This window comes from Lactuca sativa, chromosome 5, assembly GCF_002870075.4.
Source record: "Lactuca sativa cultivar Salinas chromosome 5, Lsat_Salinas_v11, whole genome shotgun sequence".
Classification (NCBI taxonomy): Eukaryota; Viridiplantae; Streptophyta; class Magnoliopsida; order Asterales; family Asteraceae; genus Lactuca; species Lactuca sativa.
This window is the reverse complement of record NC_056627.2, coordinates 198761418-198776171: the sequence shown is the minus strand read 5'-3', so window position 1 is coordinate 198776171 and position 14754 is coordinate 198761418.

Genomic DNA, 14754 nt, shown 5'->3' with positions numbered 1-14754 from the left:
ATGATATCCTGAACGCAGATCAATCTTGGAGAGCCAAGATGCTCCCTGTAGCTGGTCAAAGAGGTCATCAATCCTCGGGAGTGGGTAACGGTTCTTCACCGTTACCTTATTCAGCTCCCTATAATCTATAGACATACGATGCAACATGTCCTTCTTCTTCACAAACAGAGTTGAGGCTCCCCAAGGCGAACTACTTGGTCTGATAAATCCCTTGTCTAGCAGCTCCTGCAGCTGCATAGACAACTCCTGCATCTCGGGATGAGCCAACCGATAGGGTGTCTTGGCTATCGGAGCCGCACTAGGGGACTAGGTCGATCCTGAACTCCACCTGGCGCTCCGGAGGTATCCCAGGCAGCTCCTCGGGGAATACGTCCGCGAACTCTCGTACTACGGGCACCTCGCCCACCGTCGCTCTACCCGCCTCCCGGGTATCCATAACATACACGACATAACCTGCGCAACCCTGCTGGAGGTAATGCCTAGCTCTCGATGCTGAACATAGGGCTGGTCCTCGCTGTGGCTTCTCGCCCTGAACCACCAGCTCTCCCCCACTTGGGGTCCTGATCCGCACCAACTGCTGCGCGCAGTCGATCACTGCCCCATTGGGGCTTAACCAATCCATACCGATAACAACCTTGTTCCCCTGCAAAGGTATGGGAACCAGATCCACCAGATAACGCTCCTCAAATAACCTCAGCACACAATCTCGGAACACCGTCGATGCTCGCACCGAACGGTCATCTGCAATCTCTACGTCTAGAGGGCAATCCAACATGCCTGAAGACTCGGAAAATCTCTTGCTGAGCGCAAGAGAAACAAACGATCGGGTAGCACCCGAATCAAACAATACCTGAACTGGGATACCATTCACATGGAACGATCCTAAACAGAACACATACATAACATATCAAAATCACAACAGCATATCATAAAAACATAAATAAAAAGTCATACCGGTCACCACATCGGGTGCAGCGCGTGCCTCCTCGGTAGTCAACTGGAATGCCCGACTCCTCGCCACTGGAGCCTTTGCCTTGTCCTGCCGGCCATCAGTGATCCGTAGGGTCGCTGGAGTTGGCGCCTTCACTGGCGCTGATGCTGCTATCAACTGGGGGCAATTAGCCTTCTTGTGGCCCCTCTGGTTGCAGTGGAAACACAACTTAGACGTCTGAATAACCGGTGTAGGGCAGTACAATCCCTGCTGAAATGCCCCGTCTTGTCGCACTTGTAGCAGCCCGACGATCCCAATCTACACGCCCCCTCATGTGCCCTGCCGCATTTCCAGCAGCGACCCGGTCCTGACTGGCCTTTCGGCCTACCATCTGATCCCTTGGGCTTCTTCCCCGAAGCTCCAATCGACTGCCCTTCCTCTACTTTCCTCTTCCGGACATGCTCCAGATCGATCTCCCTCTCCCTCGCCCTGGCGATCATGGACTCCAGGGTAGGGCAAGCTGAAAAGCTAACATGCTCTCAGATGTCAGCCCGTAGCATGTCATGGTAGCGGGTCCTCCTCATATCCTCATCCCCCGCATACCGGGGCACTAACAACGCCCTCTCCCGGAACTTGGCGGTGATCTCCGCTACAGTCTCCGTCGTCTGCCTCATATCTAAAACCTCCCTGGCCAGCTGCTGAAGCTCGACAGCCGGCGCAAACTCTGCCCTGAACCTGGTCACAAAGTCCGACCACGTCATAGCCTCAACAGCTGAGGCTCCTAATGAGTCACCTACGGACTCCCACCAATCTCTAGCTCGGTCTCGTAGACATCCTGCTGCATATCTCACCTTCGACCCCTCGGGGCAGAAGCTGGTCAGCTGTGCGGACTCAATGTCCACAATCCATCGTCTGGCAGCAATGGGGTCCTTCGCCCCATGGAAATCTAGCGCACCACTGCCCCTGAAGTCCTTAAAGGACAATGTGCGAGATCCTGACTGGCCAGATGCCATATCACTCCTGAACGCCCTGAGGCGGTCCTCCATCAGCTCAACTATCCCTTCCTTGATCGACCCGAAAATGATGGGGGTCGACTCAAGGATGCCTCTGGTGATCTCTGACGCAATGAAATCGTGTAGCCTCTCATCTGTTGGCTCGGAACCTGATCCCGAACCCAATCCCTCTCCAGAACTGCCAATTGCTGGCAATTCGCGTATACGTCACCTCTCCGATCCATTTCGATTTCGGTCTCCACAACCTAACTCAGAATATACTGATTCCCGACCATGATGGAGACCTCCGCCTCGCCCCTGTTTCGACCACCAGGCTCCCACAAGCTCAAATATTAGGGCTACCCAAGCGTATAACTCTTCTGCGTCATGCTCTGATCAGAGAGTACTCCGTCACAACATTTTCTCGCTGACTAGTGGGTACTACGACTCCCCGCAGTATCACAACGACCTCTCACTGAATAGTGAGTACTACGGCTCCCCGTATCATCATCACAACCTTTCACTAAATAGTGAGTACTAGGGCTCCCTGTAGCATCACCACACCCCTCACTGAATAGTGAGTACTACGGCTCCCTGTAGCATCACCACACCTGATGTGTGCAAACTCACTTAGTTTTAAATCTACTTTTAATTATAAAATAAACACACAAAGGCAGTGAACCTATCAATTGTAGTATAGTTAAATAAGTAGGTTATCGAACATAGGGAACGACAAATTAAAACTAAAAACTAATTCTATCTAAACTAATTAATAAGTAGGGGGTTTTCTCTAGTTTTACAAGACTAGAAAACTTACTAACTATTACTTAATCTAAAACTTAGAAAAACAAAGAATTAACTAGATTCAATAATGGGAAGGAACTTCTGTTTAGTTCAACTCAATTGATCCTATGGTTGATTTCAAGGTAATGGTGCAATGGATTAATTCTTTTGTTGGTTACCGATTCAAGTGATTAGATTCGCATTCACTACACTAATCCTTAGCAAATAAACTAACTTAAACAGTGGCCAATTGTCTAATTTAATTCAATTCACTAGGTTATTTATTCGGGTTAATTTAGACTTGCAATAGTTAACTAATTTAGTCTTTTAGTTAACTTCTTGTTGATGGTCATCACACAAGCTCACACATGAATTTACTTAATTTTCTCAATAACTCTAGTTTCATGTTCATTAATCCTAGACATATGACAAAGTGATCACATAGCATATGAGGTTGATAATCAAAGGATGTTCATGCTATTTAATTACCTTCCTATTAACAGAAAATTAATTATCATTCACACATAAGGTTCTTTAGCAAGCTAAAATAACAAAAATCACCAACTTAGAATTAATCCTACCAATAATCAAACCATAGTATCAATTTTGTATCCCCAAACAAAAGTCTAAAAGTTTTAGCTCATGATTGAAGTAAATAACAGCAAACAAACAGATTCTAATTGTTTAACCATAATGACAAAACAAAAGATTAAGTAGAATGATGAAATTTGCCTCAAATCTCCTTCGAAATTGAATTCTAGCTTGTATCTTCGTCCTCTGGGGTTTTTCTGACTTCTTAATCGCAACTAAACTCCTTAGAATCGTTCCAGAATTTTCCTCCATCGTTCTGAGGAGTTATCTTTATATATACGAATCGACTCGTCGAGTCGGGTTCCGACTCGTCGAGTCCATCTCTCAGTCCCCGTATGCGATAAGTCTCTGGGTCCCCGAGTGTTTATCTTCTCGAATATTCGTGTGGACTCGCTGAGTAGTCGACCCTACTCGCCGAGTAGGTGTTATTTTTAGTGTTTTTCTTCTTTATTCCATTCTCGAGCTTTCAACCGCTTCTCCTGCTTCCTTTTGCTTCCGAGCTTCACTTTTGGACTGAAAACATAATTCAAACACTTTTAAGTACCTTTTGTCCATGAAATGCAATAATTTAGCTAATAAATGAATAAAAATCTACACTTAATATGAACTAAATATGCACATATCAAAATACCCCACACTTGACTTTTGCTTGCCCCCAAGCAAAACTAAATTTTAAAACATTAGAATCACATATGACAACTCCAATCTAACCCAACCATTATGCCAAGACCGCAACGCATGCATTTGTGTCTAAAATTTTCCTAATAACCCCCCATACTCCAAATACTCACAATCCTCATAAACATTCACCCACTCACCCCGAACTATGCTCATTTTATGCATCCCTCCGAATCCATCCGCAGAAAACCTTTTACCCTCAAGGTATTTTTAATTGAGCAACCCAAGCATACATAATCTAGAATTACAATTTATGATACCACTATGGAGCTCTTTCGAATTCTTCACTTCCTTGATAATTTGATCTTTGATTTCTTTGAATTCACCACCTTTATTGTTTGTCTTTTGGTATCTTCAACTTTTTGAACTTCTTGGAATTTTGATCTTTTGATCTTCACTTTATTTGCTCCAAAATTCTTCAAACTTTTCTTGCAATTCTATCTCTCTTTTTTTTACATGTACCTCTATTTTTTCACTCAAAACCTACATGCTTAAGCAGGGGCGCTCAACCTCAACCTTTATTGGCTAACGATAATAATTTTCCTGGTTACATTTCAGGTACACGATGCTAAACATATTGCATCCCTCAGGCTGAGCGAGGTCGTGTTTTTGTCTCACGATTTCACTGGAATAAGGAAGTCACAAATGCACTAGAACGTGTATAGACTCAACTAAACATTTGGGTTTTCATGCAATTATCAACACAATTCTAACATGGAATCCTAATTTGCTTTTACCAAAATTTTCTAAATTAAGTCCTAAGTAATATTTTTGGTATGCAACAATTCTAAAAAAAATAGCCTAAATTAAGATTCTAAATTTTCTAATATGTGACCAACCCCCTACCCCACACTTATTTTATGCAATGCCCTCATTGCATATTATGTAAAAAATAAAAATGCAAATATAGAGAGAATTGGAACAAACTCCCCTGGGTAGCAGTCGATAGGTTGATACTCTTTTCTTCAGCTCCATCTTCACTTGACTTTAGCCATGGGAATAGCTCATCCATGTCTTGGGTGTCAAAATCTCGTGTGGCAGCTCCAAATAGGCAGGGAAAACAGTGTAAGACCTTCAAGAATCGTCATGGAAGAATAAATGGTCAAGTGGCACACGCAGCAACATCAAATCAGCAGTCCTTTTGGTATAAAAATGAATGACTCGTCGAGTCATATATGTAACTCGTCGAGTAAAAGCGCAGACTGGTTCAAATATGTGAGAATTCAAGGCGACTCGTCGAGTCAGTTTAGTGCACTCGACGAGTAGACCGCTGGACGAAAAAATTTGGTATTCTGCCTTAGTTCCAGCTTCTAATAAATCTTCAAAATATCTCATGACTTCTAGACTCAATTGCTCATGTCCCTTAGGACCGGACTCGATACTTTGACTCTAACGCCGCCCTTTCTTGACTCTCTTTTTCACTCTTTAAAACTCTCTTGACTCTACAACTCTAAACCCTTCTATACAAGCACTCCTAATCCAATTATGAAAATTATCAAGGCAATCAAACATCAAGCATAACAGTAAAAGTCTTAACAAAATCCAAAACACACCAAATAATAAAAAAAACAAAATAAAAATTGTTCAATAAAAACATAAAGAAACTAATCCTCCTCCTCATCGTCATGATCATGCGCCGCTCCTTCTCGCATTGATCACCTCATCCCAAGACGGAATATATGGGAAGTTACCACCATCAATATGCGGAATATTGAAGTGGTCAAAAAGTTGAATGTGGGATTGATTGCTAAAGTTGATACCCCGCGCCATTTGATCTTGTAACCGCCTCATTTCAACATTGTACCAATCCATTGGTACTTCATCGTTGTCCACCGGAATCACCGGCGGTTCCTCCTCTACATCGCGTTCACGCCTCGATCGGACCCTCCTTCCCGGTGCCTCGGGACCAACTACAGGATCATCATGCGGGATAGCATAATGACCTCCACCATAGTCCTCAATGATCCTAGCCCTACTAAAAAGAATTGGATTGAATGGAGGGGTAGGAATTATCGTCATCAAATTCCACGCGTCGCGGGTCATTAACCCAAACGAGTTGGCGAGCCGTGTGACAAACATACCACCATTAATCTTTGAAGTCTTGCGATCTTTGACCGCACCCTCCGCCAAATATGAAGCCAAACACCAAGGAATATTGCAAAAAGTGTCCGGTGTGATAATGCTCCATAAGTAAAAGACATCAAGGTTAGAAACCTTGTCATCATCCTTTCGTTGGTTAATGGTGGTAGAGATAAGGCGATGAATAAGACGGTGTGTAGGCGACCAAATGCTTCCCTCCTAGGCTGACTTCGGAATGTACACTTTGTTCGCAATCATATTCCACCATCCCGTGCTCGTCACTCCATCGGGGAACACTTTGTGAGAGCGTTCCATAAAGGCGCGGAAAATAGCAGTCGAGACCACCGTCCGATCATAAATACCCATCCGACAAGCAAGATCCACAACGGAGCACTGATGAAACTCGCCCCCAAGGCAGAAACTGACACTCGACGGATGATAGTAGTCATCTCCTCCACGAAAAGATACCGTGGAGAAAAATTCTAGGCAAAGCTCCCGGTACACCGGCTCTTGAATACGAAAGATCCGGCTCCACCCATTGCAAACCATCGTCTCTCCCTCGTAAGTAAACTCCTTTAAAAGATAGGGAGCCAACTCCTCTTCATAACGCACACTTTGCAACCAACCCCAATCAATTCTGTTGGGCACGTAAATTTCTTTCTTTCTAACTTCAGCTAATTTCTTCTTCCACCTCGTCATGGTTGAAGCGGATTCGATTTGAGGGAAATTTAACCAAGGAAAATCTCCTTGGCGTCCACTGGAACCTTGAGTTATGTGAAACATTTTCTTGCAACACAAAGAACACAAAACCCACAGAAAATCATTAAAATAAGTCACTCCTGGGTACCCGACTGGACTCGTCGAGTCCATGAACGACTCGGCGAGTCGCAAGAACTGCGCGAGTCATTCGGTGAGTCTGTCAAAATCTGACCATTAAATCTCAAAATTAACTCAAGAGTTTTGTCCAGGGATGTGTCTAACATGTATTAGGGCAAGAATGATCATGCAAAACAACATAATTCATGAAAAAACAAAACCCTAAAAATTCATTATAACTCAAAATCGAGTATTATATGAAATTGTTACCCTAGATCATCTAAAAACCATGCTTTTAACAGAAATTAGGAAGAAGTTCAGTACTTTTTGTGATGGAAATTGAAAAACTTGAAGAACAATTGAAGAAGATGATGAATGCTTGAGAGAAAAAGTTGGGAGGGAGGCGCACGGCGAGTGTAGTGTGAAAAAAACTGATTTCATTAGGGCTAAAACCCTAGTTACCGGTTGTAAAAGCAATTTCAAAATTATTTTTTTCTGTAAATAAAACTGACTCGTCGAGTCAGGGTCAGACTCGACGAGTCTGGTCGCGATTTTATCATTCTTCTGAAATCTGAATGGACTCGTCGAGTCATAGTCAGACCCGGCGAGTCTCTTGCAAACAATTTAAAATTTATAAAATTTTGCCGTTTATTTAGAAAAGAAAATTTACTCCACCCCACACTTAGTCCATACGCACTCTCAAGCATACATGTCCGATGAATTGGAAAATTAAAAAAAAAACGTAAAAAGATAAAAGAAAGCAAACTCTAAATAACGGGTTGTCTCCCGCCAAGCGCTTCTTTTTAAGGAGTCGTTAGCTGGACTCCTTCCCATCTACGTCTCGTCATCTTCCAGCATCGGGAATGCACGCCTAATCTTTTGTGGTTTGTACTTTGTCTTGTAAATGTGAATCTTCTTTTTGTAAGCCCGTTTTAACTCCTCTCTCTTCTTTTTTATAGCATCATCCTCATCTTTTTGGGCTTCCCTTCTCCTCTTTTTCTTCTTTACCCCATTCTTTTTCACCTTCTCTTGCACCTCCTTTTCCTCAAACTTAATCACTTCATATTTCGTGAAAATTCGTGCTCTAGGTTTGGTAATGAAAGGTTGATCAGCATCAACTCTCATATCATTTGCCTTCTCCTCTTTTTTTGTGCTTACTTCATCTTCAAGCGGAATTGCATCAAGACATGCTATATGGACGTGTTGAACTTCCGTGTCCATTTCTCCTTCTGTTGTTTGCTCTTCTAAAGAATGAGAGAAAATATCCAAGTCCAGCATATGAAGAGAACTAGAAACAAGCAGATCTAAGTCGTCCAAGTTGTTGGCAATTTCGACTGGACTCGCCGAGTCCAGAAAAGTGACTCCGCGAGTCAGATCGTATTTCATCATTTACATGGTGTTTTCCGAGTCAGCTCCTTCCAGTAGCTTTTCTATCTCCTCTAAGTCCTTGTTAACATCTCCATCCTCTCCAAAAGGTAGCAAAAACTTGCTTGGATCTTCTTCTTGCAAAAGTGCAAGTTCTTTTTGTAGTATCTCATCATCTAAATCGATAAATAAGATCTCTTCTTCTCCTTTCTCTTCTTGCTTGACTTCTGGTAAGGCTCTAAATATTGCGGGCTCGTCACCTACCCTCAACGTTAGTGTAGACTCACATACATCAATTAAAGCACATGCGGTGTTTAAAAATGACCTCCCCAAAATAACCGGAATTTCGGGGTCTTCTTCCATATCAAGCACCACAAAAGTCTACTGGAAATATGAACTTGTCGACTTTAATAAGAAGATCCTCCCAAACGCCTCGTGGATGAATTGTCGTCTTGTCTGCCAAATGAATCTTCATGTTTACCGGCCTTGGCTCCGGTAAATTCAACTTCTTAAAGAAAGAGAAAGGCATCAGATTGATGCTTGCACCCGAGTCGGTCAACACTTGAGTGACAAATGCATTTCCAAATTGGCACGAAATTATGATACTCCCCGGATCACCCTTCTTTTCGGGTAGCTCACTCAATATTATCTCCGCGACTTCAGCTAAATCCTTCCTAGCAGCAAAGAGACCTTTGAGTATGTTGAAGTACTTGCGTGTTTTGAGCATTGTTTCTACAAATGGCACATTGACTTGTAGGGCTTTAACATGCTCCATAAAAGCTCTATAAGCTTCAACTTTTTCCACAGGCATGGCTTTGATTGGGTATAGCAAAGGGGGATTATATGGCTTTAAGGGAATGACAGTTTTGTCATTTATGCATGGACTCGTCAAGTCCATTAGAGGGACTCGGCGAGTCTGGTCGGGTTTAGCTGGAGCCGACTCTTCTGCCTTTTCTGTCTTCCTATTGGAGATCCTCTGTGCATGTGTGAAAATTTCTTCATTGCTGGAAGTCACTGCACTCACATTCTCCATTCTCGGATTGGTTTCGGTGTTACTTGGAAGTTGCCCCGGTCTTCTTTCGTTCACTTGGTGTGCAAGTTGTCCCAGCTGTTTCTCAATGTTGAGAATGGATGCCTGCTGATTCCTTAGCATATTTCTGGTCTCGTGTATTGCAACATCGTGATCATTGTGTCTCTTTTCGGACGCGGCTATGAATCTAGTGAACAATTCTTCTAAATCTGCTTTCTTTTCCATTACCGGTTCTTCCTTTTGATAAAATCCCCTCTCCTTCTGCTTGTATTTCTCCTCCTTAGCCTTCTTGTATTTTTCGTAGGGGAGTCATTCCTTCTTCATTTTCCGCCAATTCTCGTCGTATCTATCGCCACTTCAGTAGAACACTTGAGCCTTCTTATTTCCATTTTCATCCAAATCACAATCCTTTGTGAAATGGGGCCCTCTACAATTCTCACATCCAACCCGAATAGCATGGATTGTTTGATCCATTTTTGTCATCCTTCTATCTAGACTATCGAGCTTGGCTATCACCGCCGCCATGCTATCATTTGTCGAGTTCACTACCCCCCGACTTACTTCATTTCTTGGATTGTGGTATTCTCTAGAATGCTTAGAGAATTCTTCAATTAGCTCCTTGATTACCGGGGGCGCCTTCTTCGTGAGCGGGCCTTGTGAGTCGAGCAATTGCCTTGTGGTGACATTGACTCCATCATAGAAAATGGAGACCTCTTGTTGGCTATTGAGGTCATGGTGTGGGTAATTTCTAAGCAAGCTCTTGTATCTTTCCCAAGCTTCATAAAGGGATTCTTCGGGTTGTTGCTCGAAGTTGGCAATGGCTTTCTTTAGTTTGGCTATTTTGGAGGGCGGGCAAAAGTGGTCTATGAACTCTTCTTTCATCTTGGCCCATGTGGTGACCGATCCGGGAGGAAGTGACTTTAGCCAATCCTTTGCAGCACCCTTGAACATGACTGGGAGCATGCGAAGACACTGGGTCTCGCGTGGAACATTCGGTACGTTGAAGTAGTCAGCCACATCATTCACTTCGTCTAAGTGCTTGTAGGCGTCTTCGTGATCCTTCCCATAAAAAGGAATCTCCTTGAGTTGAGCGAGAATATGGCCTTTTAGTTCGAATGTAGCGGTTGCGGGAATTGCGGGCTGCATAAGTCCCGGGCCGGTGTCATCGCGCATCCTCTTCTTCCATTCCCCCATGGGGACTTCATCGATATTAGCCATGGTGATAGCTAAATCGTCTTTAAACTCGGATCCGTGCTCGTATGTGGGTTCTTCTTCTTCCTCGGTCTCGTACTCGGTGTCTTCTTGAATTGGATCTCCGATCGTCAAAGAGGCACTGGATGCTCCTGATTTGCTGCTCCTCTTCTTGCTGAAAACGGATTTGAGGTTTTTCAGTGGCGAGTTCTTTGAAGAAGCGGATTCTCCAATGGTTTTGCCTTTGCTCCTCCTTAGTGCGGATTCCGGGTCTTCAAGAGGAGGGACCAGAGGTGTATCAGATTCTCGGGTCATGAAACAACTGTAAACAAAACAAAAAACGCGTAAAAAGAACAAAAATAAAATAAAAAATTAAAATTGTAACAGCGATATACTCGCCGAGTCGGCACGAGTGCACTCGGCGAGTTCAAGGCAAAAATAGAAAAAATTTTCTAGTAACTTTAAAAACGGATTTTTATTAAAACTTATACTACTTAATGAATTACCTTTTAATTAACTTTGTGTAAGATAAATCCCACACAAAGGATCGATTAAATTAGAATTTAACGTTAATTTTAGAACCGTTCCCCGGCAACGGCGCCAAAAACTTGATGTGTGCAAACTCACTTAGTTTTAAATCTACTTTTAATTATAAAATAAACACACAAAGGCAGTGAACCTATCAATTGTATTATAGTTAAATAAGTTGGTTATCGAACATAGGGAACGACAAATTAAAACTAAAAACTAATTCTATCTAAACTAATTAATAAGTAGGGGGTTTTCTCTAGTTTTACAAGACTAGAAAACTTACTAACTATTACTTAATCTAAAACTTAGAAAAACAAAGAATTAACTAGATTCAATAATGGGAAGGAACTTCTGTTTAGTTCAACTCAATTGATCCTATGGTTGATTTCAAGGTAATGGTGCAATGGATTAATTCTTTTGTTGGTTACCGATTCAAGTGATTAGATTCGCATTCACTACACTAATCCTTAGCAAATAAACTAACTTAAACAGTGGCCAGTTGTCTAATTTAATTCAATTCACTAGGTTATTTATTCGGGTTAATTTAGACTTGCAATAGTTAACTAATTTAGACTTTTAGTTAACTTCTTGTTGATGGTCATCACACAAGCTCACACATGAATTTACTTAATTTTCTCATTAACTCTAGTTTCATGTTCATTAATCCTAGACATATGACAAAGTGATCACATAGCATATGAGGTTGATAATCAAAGGATGTTCATGCTATTTAATTACCTTCCTATTAACAGAAAAATAATTATCATTCACACATAAGGTTCTTTAGCAAGCTAAAATAACAAAAATCACCAACTTAGAATTAATCCTACCAATAATCAAACCATAGTATCAATTTTGTATCCCCAAACAAAAGTCTAAAAGTTTTAGCTCATGATTGAAGTAAATAACAGCAAACAAACAGATTCTAATTGTTTAACCATAATGACAAAACAAAAGATTAAGTAGAATGATGAAATTTGCCTCAAATCTCCTTCGAAATTGAATTCTAGCTTGTATCTTCGTCCTCTGGGGTTTTTCTGACTTCTTAATCACAGCTAAACTCCTTAGAATCGTTCCAGAATTTTCCTCCATTATTCTGAGGAGTTATCTTTATATATACAAATCGACTCGTTGAGTCAGGTTCCGACTCGTCGAGTCCATCTCTCAGTCCCCGTATGCGATAAGTCTCTGGGTCCCCGAGTGTTTATCTTCTCGAATATTTGTGTGGACTTGCCGAGCAGTCGACCCTACTTGCCGAGTAGGTGTTATTTTTAGTGTTTTTCTTCTTTATTCCATTCTCGAGCTTTCAACCGCTTCTCCTGCTTCCTTTTGCTTCCGAGCTTCACTTTTGGACTGAAAACATAATTCAAACACTTTTAAGTACCTTTTGTCCATGAAATGCAATAATTTAGCTAATAAATGAATAAAAATCTACACTTAATATGAACTAAATATGCACATATCAACACCCCTCACTGAATAGTGAGTACTACGGCTCCCCGTAGCATCACCACACCCCTCACTGAATAGTGAGCACTACGGCTCCCCGTAGCATCACCACACCCCTTTTTTCTAACTCATTGAGACTGCAGCTTCCCGCAATCTTACCGCAGTTGCTCTTACCACTTCACAATTTCATCCTCAGGTCGACGCCACACTGTGATCATTAACTCATGCCCTGTGGACTAACCATAAAGAGGTGTACACACTTACCCAATTTATGCATTGCTATTTCTGACGACATCCTCCATAACAAAACACCTTTCCCTACTGTAATCCTCATTCTCGAATAATCTCGCTTGATGCCAATTGGATGAAGGGCTACCACTGGAACCGTAGATACTCGATACACCACTTGCCATCTCAAAACTAAAAATAATCCAAGATTTTGGCCATTAGACTCAGATACCCCCGTACACCATCACAGTGCCTCGCAATGTCTTTATTCTACCACTGATCTCATACTCAAGGCATCATACTCAGATACTGCATTGCTTCCTCGGAATCTCGCAACCGATCTTTCTCTCGTGCCACTTGTAATCCCTGGAATACTCCATCTTCCAATTTGAAACACGGAGAAATCGCCAACGACTCAGAACACGAAGATGACCCTCTGAAACTCTTTCCTCTATTGCTCAAAATCAAGCGAGATTACGTATGCCGACTTGGAAACTGGCTGCCCGATCATCTCTTACCCTTTCCAAAGAGCATAGAACAATCCATCTATCGAACCAAAATTCCCAACTGCCGAAGTATCCCTACGAACCAATCACCTAGAAAAATTCTTATCTACTACAAGGCCTCTGACCAACCGCCACCTGCCGTGTAGAAACTCATCCTTTCTTGAACGCGTACCACATGCATTAACTCTCTCTGTAACTCACCTCGACCACCAATAACCCTGGTCTCATGAATCCATAGTGCATGTCTCTATCCAGCTCCCTAACCACTCTTGAATGAATCTCTGATCCTCTCAATAAAATACCCAGTTCTCCCCCAATTGGGGTTCAAACCATCACCAATTGGCGCACCAATAATCTGTTCCATAGACTATTTCCACCAGGAACATCACACTTACTCTTGGAAGGTACTCCGCAATGCTCGGTGGTCTCCCCGATAGAGACCCCGTAACTCCAAATATCCCGAATCCCAACAAAAAAATCCCCAGAAACTTCTCATCATGATTGCCTCTAATCATACAGAATCTCATACCATCCCATTAACGGACATCTCAACTGTCCAGTAGTAGCTCTGACTCTCAACCTAAAAATAATGAACTATCATACTCCTCATCCTCGACTCCTCAACCAACGTTCCATCACGTGGATTGTAATTAGAGTGGGTACCTCATTACCACACTCGATACTTATCATAGACAATAAGAGCCACCACCCCAATAACCTCTTCTTGATCGTCCGCCTCTGCAGCTAATATATGCCCTACTATGCTCAAATAGGGTGTATCCTTGTCCTTAACCATCTCAGTCCCCACTGACAACCTGCTCATGCTCTATCATTAGCTCTCGGCAGACATACTACCCAAATATTCTGATGGAAGGTTGCCATCAATGCTAACCCGCAGGGTTTTACCCCCAAACTTAGAAACCGAAATCTCGACACCTCTTATGTTTCCCACAGGAAACGGAAACAACACCACTCAAGTCACAGAAGGTGACATCTCCATTATTGGCTGATTGCTCAACTCATGTCGCAATCCTCCATAAAAACCATCTCTATTCATCCTTGAGTCTTGCAACTTCATCTGACATCTCACCAAAAATACCTTGGAGTCATCTCGACTTCCCTCACAAGGGATGCTTCGCTGGAACTTGTTCCACATGGCCCTCTGACCTCATACTATATCACATCCGATCTCGGTCTAACTAATCACAATAGAATAACTGGTAGAACCAGTAACACTAACCGCCACGGGTCATGGTACTCGAACCATGTGGCCACCTCTCGATCTGCTATAAACCATGGTACTCGGACCATGTTATCTCCTCTTAATCTGCTACCAATCATAGTACTCGAACCATGACATCACCTCTCAATCTGCTACCAATCATGGTACTCGAACCATGACATCACCTCTCAATCTGCTACCAATCATGGTACTCGAACCATGACATCTCCTCTCAATCTACTACCTAGAATCTCTAGAATATTCCCTGCATCAAGTATGGGTCCTCTGCTTTCAGTAGTACGAGCCCATACTACCTGCCACATTTACCCATACCTTTTACACGGACCATCCCAGATTTCCTA